Here is a 7679-nt window from a genome sequence, read left to right as displayed (position 1 = left end):
CTTGCCCTGAGCCCAAGCCCTGTCCCCCCTGCAGGATCTGCTTCCCATCGGCCTCTTCCTCCTGCGGCCCCAAGCCCAGCTCGGTGCTGAACAAAGGGCGCTGGGCCGGGGTCATCCCCCGGCGGGGGCTGTGCACCCCCTCTGCCCCCTCCCCAAATTCCCTCCCGGGGCAGCAGGGGCTGGGGCAGGAGCCCTGGGGCTCCTGGGGCTCTGTGCTTTCCTTCCTAAGGAAAAGAACCGTCCTCCTCCAGACACCCATGGCCAAAACTGTGATTCTACCTCCCAAATTCTGGGTATCCAAGGATTGCTCCCAGACAAAAGCTGCCATGAGAGACAGGTCTGGCTGCCCTCGCCCATGGTGGCCACCTCTCATCTTCTCCCAAAACACCCGGACTTTGTGCTTTTCTTTCATGTGGAAAAACCCCATCCTTCTCAGCTGTTGCTATGAGCCAGCCCACTGCTGGGCTGGGGCAGCGAGATGCCGATCAGCCCCGGACCCTGCCGTGGATGGAATTTCCCTGGGACACAGACTCGCAGGGTGGGTCGATGGGCGGCTCAGAAGCTTAAGCTGCATCCCCCCGGGGCTGCGCCTGGCTCCAAACTGCCTTTCCCTGTTCGGGAAAATTCCCTCTTACTCGGTTGTTCACTGGTTCTTTGTTGTATCTCCCAGTAATTCTTGTTGAATTGTATCCTCCCCCTGGCTTGTAACTCATTGGTTGTTTTTCCCTTTCCCCGCAGTTTTCAAACCCCCTCTAAAACTGAGGGAAAAGCCTCTCGGCGGGATCCCAGATTAAGATCATTGCCATGTTCTGGTTGCTAAACTTCTGACAATAAACCTGTGGGAAGCCAGACCAGAACCCTCTCTCTCTTCCTTTATCTCCGAACTAACGTGAGCCGATATCATCAGCTCCTGCCGTGTCTCCTCTGCAAAGAAGCCAGCGAGCTCAGCCAGCAGCACTTTTCCTGATGCCAAAGTCGCTTCTGCGATGCACAGAAGTAATGCAGCTGGACTCTCTCTGACCAAGGGCATGCCAGAGCTCGTGCAGCGAGCACAGAACTGCGTTACTCGACAAGGTGCCCATGGCCAAAACTGGGATTCCACCTCCCAAATTCCCAATACCCAAGGGCTGCTCCCAGACAAACCTGCCAGGACAGACAGATGTGGCTGGCCTTGGCCTCTGGTGGCTGTGTCTCATCTGCCCCTGAAACCCTGGGGCTCAGTGCTGCCCTTCCTCTGGAGACCACTGTGACCCTGCGTGGCCTCGTGGAACCCAGGGGCCGTTGTGACCCTGCAGGGCTGGTGGCACCAAGGGGACCATTGTGACCCTGTGGCGTTCCATGGAACAAAGGGGCCACTGTGGCACTGCTGGCCCCAAAGAACTGAGGGGCCTTTGTGACCCTGCAGGGCCCACGGAACCAAGGGACCATGGAACAGTTCTGGCTGCCTTGGGCTCCTGGGGCCGCCTGGCAGCTCCAGCTGACCTTGGCATGGCGAGAGCTGCTTCTCACCTGCCCTGGAGCACTGGGGCTCCGTGCTTTCCTTCCTGTGTGTTTTGGTTTGGCATGGCCTGGGTTTTGGTAGCGGGGGGGCCACAGAGGTGGCTTCTGTGAGAAGCTGCTGGAAGCTTCCACCATATCCGGCAGAGCCGATCCCCGATGGCTCCAAAGATGGACATGGCACTGGCCAAGGCTGGGCCACTGAGAGAGGCTGGTAATGCCTCTGTGATAGCAGATTCCAGAAGGAAATGAAAACAAAGTGGGACACAGTGTTTTTGTAGTCAGAGAAGAGGAGGAGGGGAGAACATGTGAGGGAAACAACAGGGAGACAGCAAGGGCAGTGGAGAAGGAGGGGGAGGAGGTGCTCCAGGAGCCAGAGCCGAGATTCCTCTGCAGGCCATGGTGAGACCATGGGGGAGCAGCTGTGCCCCTGCAGCCCCTGGGGATCCACGGGGGATGCAGAGATCCACCCGCAGCCCCTGGGGATCCACGGGGGATGCAGAGATCCACCCGCAGCCCCTGGGGGAGGTGCCCATGCCGGAGCAGGCGGATGCCTGCAGGAGGCTGTGATCCAGGGGCAGAGCCACTGCAGAGGGGCCCTGCTCCCAGGCTGGAGCAGCCTGGCCTTGAAGAACTGACCCCATGGAAGAGTGACCCACACCGCAGCAGTTTTGGGAGGACTGCTGCTCGTCAGATTGGACCCACGTCAGAGACGCTCACGGAGAACTGTCTCCCGTGGGAAGGGACCCCACGGTCTCTCAGGGGAACAACTCCTCTCCCTGAGCAGCGGGAGAAGCCACAGGAGATGAACTGACCACAATCCCCATTCCCTGTCTCCTGCGCCATCGGTGGGAAGGATGGAGGGGAGGGGGAAGGTGTTTTGAAAGCTCTTCTTTCACTTCTCATTATCCTGCTCTGATTTTGTTATGAATAAATTCACTTGATATCTGTAAGTTGAGCCTGTTTTGCCCGGGACAGTGTTGGATGAGGGATCTCTCCTGGTCCTTGTCTCAACCCATGAACCCTTTGTTATATTTTCTCTCTCCTGTCCAGCTGTGGACAGGAGTGAGAGAGCAGCTTTGGTGGGTGCCTGGAGTCCAGGCAGCATCAATGCACTACAGACCTGAACAAAAACTCCCTGGGCAATGATTCCCCTGGGATCTAAAGCCCCCACCCCTCACATGACAGCCCCGTCCCACAGAAATGTCAGCCACTGAGCCTCTCACTCTCCACGGCTTCACTGCTTTGGTGCCCAGTGGTTGCCACGGGGCCACCATGGCCCCTCTGAGCTGGGTTTGGGTGGGGTTTTGGTGGGTCTGCAGTCCCTGTTGTCATGTGGTTGTTCCAGTTCACAGACCACGATCTCTGGGCTGGCCACTCTGGGGATTTATTTTAGGTCACATTTAAGCTGCAGCTTTGTCCATTCTATTATTCATGTTCAGGTTGGCAGCTCCAGGACTCGCTGTGATCCACCTGTGACTCACATGCCAGGGCCATAAAATTCTGAAAAACTTCACTGATCAGCCCAGCAATTCCAGCCACTGCTGTCTACTTTTAAATAACACAAATCTGTCAACCCCTCCTGTGCTCACAAGACAGCCACAGAGCAGGACAGCAGTGCAGCAGCCAGAGCTGAGGACTCCCACAAGGACAGAAGGACAGCGTGGAAGGATAAACAGAGCAGCTCTGAAAGCACCGAGTGCTGCTGCTCCCTGGCCCTGCTGCTGTGCTGGGACTCAGCTTCTCTCCCCCTCTGCACACAGGCACTGCCCTGCCAGATTCAGATGAGGTTTCAAAGGAAGCATTTTTGACCAACAAGTTGCTGCAGGATCCTTTATTTTGCTAAAGTGCACAGAGGAGGTGATTCCTCATTTCCATTGTCTCTGGGTAAAATTCGAGGTGTAAGCAGTGAATTATAAATAGGATGAATGATCCCAGTAATGGGATGATGATGGGATAAATAAAGTTTCATTGTGCACAACATTATCACAAAATGAAAAAGGAAACCCTGCAGACACACAGCCACTATGAAAAACTTGAGCAGACAGGCTGGGCCTGCACTGAGTTACACTGCAGCTGTGGAGAACAAAACCGGCACTTTATTGCTGCTGAAAAAATCCAGTCATCATTTTCCTCAGGGTATCCCTGAGCTCCTGGTTCCTCAGGCTGTAGATGAGGGGCTTCAGGGCTGGAGGCGCCACCGAGTACAGAACTGGCAGTGCCAGGTCCAGGGATGGCGAGGAGATGGAGGGGGCTTCAGGTTGGAAAAAATGCCAGTGCTGAGGAACAGAGAGAGCACGGCCAGGTAAGGGAGGCACGTGGAAAAGGCTTTGTGCCAGCCCTGCTCAGAGGGGATCCTCAGCACAGCCCTGAAGATCTGCACATAGGAGAAAACAATGAACACAAAACAGCCAAAGAGCAAACAGACACTGACAGCGATGAGCCCAAGTTCCCTGAGGTAGGATTTGGAGCAGGAGAGCTTGAGGATGTGTGGGATTTCACAGAAGAACTGGCCCAGGGCATTGCCCTGGCACAGGGGCAGGGAAAATGTATTGGCCGTGTGCATGAGAGCGTAGAGAAAGGCACTGGCCCAGGCAGCTGCTGCCATGTGGGCACAAGCTCTGCTGCCCAGGAGGGTCCCGTAGTGCAGGGCTTTGCAGATGGACACGTAGCGCTCGTAGCACATGATGGTGAGAGGAAGAACAGAAAGAAAAACACCTGAGCAGCACATGCTGAGTAGGAGATGTGCCTGGTGCCCCAGAGGGAATTGTGCATGGCCTTGGGGACAGTGGTGCAGATGGAGCCCAGGTCGGTGAGGGCCAGGCTGAGCAGGAAGAAGAACATGGGGCTGTGCAGGTGCTGGCCGCAGGCTCCGGCGCTGATGATGAGGCCGTTGCCCAGGAGGGCAGCCAGGGAGATGCCCAGGAAGAGGCAGAAGTGCAGGAGCTGCAGCTGCCGCGTGTCTGCCAATGCCAGCAGGAGGAAGGGGCTGATGGAGCTGCTGTTGGACATTGGCTGTGTCCGGGCATTGGGTTCTGCCACAGAGAAAAAGACAGTGAGGAGTTAGAGGAGATCTGTAACCACAATCAAAGCCATTTCCTGTACACCCTCCCCTGGAACACACACAGACACCCTTTTGTGTTTAAGAGTTCTGAGGTTTTTGTTTTTAATCTCCCCCCATATGTCTCCTGGTATTTTTGGATATCAGAAGCCCTCAGCATTTCTGCTGCTCTCAGGGAGAACAAAGCAACTTTTGCAAGGCAAGATGATGAGTGGACACTCAGAGGAGGTGCTCTGTCATTCTGACCTGCTCAGAGTTTCTCTGTTTCACTTTTCTCAAATGCAGAATGTTCACCCTCCCATGTTTCCCTTAAAGATCACCAGGTGCTGCTGGGAGCAGATGGATCCACCACAGACCCCCAAATGTCCGTCCCTCTCTCAAGGTCCCAGCACCACATTCGTAGCCGAGGGCACCCCTGGCTCATTTCACCAACCCGACAGCATTTGCACACTTGTAGCATCTCTGCTTTTCTCCTCTCTCTGGGCCTTTCAGATAACACAAAGATGCTACAGGACACGTTTGCATCCTGGAGGAAACTCCCAGCTTGGAAGGAAGCCTCGGGGAGAGAGCCAAGAGTCCCAGAGCTGGCACTGGATGAAGGGAGATTGAGCTGCTGCCCTGGCTGCACTGACAGCCCTGCCCACAGCCGGGCACTGGGGCCAGCGTCACCCTGAGCCAGCTGTGCCCCCTCCCAGAGCCCCCAGGGCCGGGCAGCTGCTCCCAGCCCTGTGCTCTGCAGAGGGAACTGGGCCCGGGGCTGCAGAGCTGCCCCACGGCTCTGCTGCAGCTCTGCCTGCCCAGGAGGGGCTTCACGCCTTGGACCCCCGGCCCTGAGGGCAGAGGCTTGGCTGGGGGGCACAGGAGGGAGGGGGCTTCTTCAGAGGGAGGGGCTGCACTGCAGGGGATCCTGTGGGGATCTCTAAACTCTCCCTGACACATTGCTGGGTTTGTTTTCTCTCCTTCCCTGATCTCATCTCTGCTTCCTGGGGATTTTCCTCCTGGAGCTATTTCCCTGTGCCTGATCTGTCCCCGCAAGCACTCACAGACCCCAAATCTCTGTGCACTCTCCTTGGCCCTACAGAAACCTGCCTGTGTGCAGGGCACTGGCTGGGGGCAGGTTCTGTTTGCAGCTTGGAGAAAGGACAGCTCAGACTGAGCCTGATGGGTCCAGCCAAGGTGATGCTGGTGTTGTCCATGGGCACAGGAGTGGCTGAAAGCACAGGAGGGATCCCCTGTGCACCTGCTGATCACTAAAAGTAACAGTTCAGATGTCCCAGGAACCTGAAAAAATTCGTAATACCTTTAATATTTATCCTCCCTCCCCACCATTCTCCAGTGGTAGGAAACTGAAAACAAAGTCTCAGGAAATGTCCTCATTTCTATCAAAATCCTTGTATTGGAAATATTCTGGGAGTGATCAGAAACCCTCAGCCTGTCAGAGGCTCATGAGCATTTCACCTCCCCTGCACTCGAGATGCTCTGAGTTGTACTCACAGAATCCGTAGGCACGGGGATGTTGCAGCTTTAGGAGATCCCTCCAGGAGCTGCAGCTGCCGTGTCCTGCAGCCAGAGGCTTCCTGTGCCAGGGGCTGGGAGTGATTGTCCCACAGTCACTTCCCAGCCCCTTCCCAGCCCCGGCTGAGTTTAAGCCCTGTGTGCCTCTGTGCTGTGCCCGGGCTGGCTGCAGGCAGTGCCCCAGCCCTGCTGGGCTGTGCCCAGGAGCTGCTCCTGGCCGGAGCTGTCTCTCTGCAGCGCTGCCGCTTGCCAGGAGCTGCCTCTGTGCCAGGAGCCCGGCCCAGCTCAGCAGCACACACACAGCACAAGGACTGGAATGACCCTCTCGGGCCTTGGTGCTGAGGCCCTGAACATCAGTCCCTGACAGGGACTGGCACAAACCTCTCAAGGATTCCAGTCAGAATCGAACTTCAAAGTTTCTGGAAGTTTTCATGGGTCCCAGTGAGGGACACGACTGAGAAAGTGTCCCCAGGCTCCAGTCAGAGCAGAGAACTGGAGGCAGGGATGACGGGGGGTACAAAGAGAAGCCAAGTCTTGGTGCCCTGGGGCACAGCAGCATCTGTGCCACCAAGGGCTGGGAGGAGACACCTTGTCCTGAGGCCCTGGGACCTCCTGGCACAGCCCCAGCAAGGCTGGGCACTGTCAGCCCCTTGTCCTGCCCTCAGCATCCCCCCACATCCCAGTGGCCTCAGGGATCTGCTGGAAGGAGTCCCTGGGGAGCCTTGGTCAGGAATGGCCCTGGGGGCTCCTGAATGCTCCCAGGGACTGCAGGCTTTTCAAAGGACTTTGGCTTTGGCTTTTGCCTGGGAGTCTCTGAGAGCTTTGTGCAATCCTGGCCCCCAATTCTCTGCTCTAATGAGTCCCGGGAGATTCTTTGCCGGTAACAACACTCAGTGGGGCTCATTAATGCTTTGAGATACTCAAGGTTTTTAAGGTACTTTGGATTTTCCTTTCCACACTGAGTCTGTGAGAGCTTTTGTTCAATCCTGGCCTTCAATTCTCTCCTCCAAGGAGTTGTGAAAAATGAGGTTCACTTCTTGAAAAAATTTTAAAGAAGTTTAATAAAAGGGACCATTAGGAGACAATAGCAAAAAGGGTGTTACGGCTGGGTGCTTTGGCAGAGCCAAAGGCACACCTTTACATCCAAAAGATCGTCTTTAAAAGTACATCTCTTATTGCATATTCATCACAATCATGCATGATTCATAAATCCTTTGGAGTTTCTGTGTATCATCCCATCAGCCTTATCTTCCTCCTTGGCTCCACTATGTCTCTGTTCTCTCCATAAATTCTTCTCTCTCTGGTTTCTGGTTTTCTTCTTCTCTGGTAAGATACTCCAGGAATGTGAAGGCTTTCTCTGCCTATCTTTTCTAAATTGACTACATAAACAATAGACATTCTAGATCATGTATTACATTACAGAATCTAGGTAAAGTTTTTCTAACATTATGTAACATGCGAAAAGCCAACATCACAATACATTCATAACAATACCTCCCTTTTCTTTACCGATCATTTGGCTTGAGCTGTATCCCTTGTTTTCTAGCCTTTAATTGCTCTTTTTTTTCACAAATCAATCTTGCTTCTTCAAAGGGGTCTTTGATAT

General features: G+C 54.8%; 1 pseudogene; it reads right to left on the bottom strand.

Moving 5' to 3' along the window:
• Positions 1–3316: 3316 nt before the first annotated feature.
• LOC121660481 lies at positions 3317–6838 on the bottom strand (annotated as a pseudogene).
• Positions 6839–7679: the final 841 nt, after the last annotated feature.

The sequence above is a fragment of the Corvus kubaryi genome, unplaced genomic scaffold, assembly GCF_017639235.1.
Source record: "Corvus kubaryi isolate FWS band 111438036 unplaced genomic scaffold, C.kubaryi_AGA036_p1.0 36254, whole genome shotgun sequence".
Classification (NCBI taxonomy): domain Eukaryota; kingdom Metazoa; phylum Chordata; class Aves; order Passeriformes; family Corvidae; genus Corvus; species Corvus kubaryi.
The sequence above is the reverse complement of the archived record's forward strand: the minus strand, read 5'-3'. Positions and strand labels throughout refer to the sequence as shown.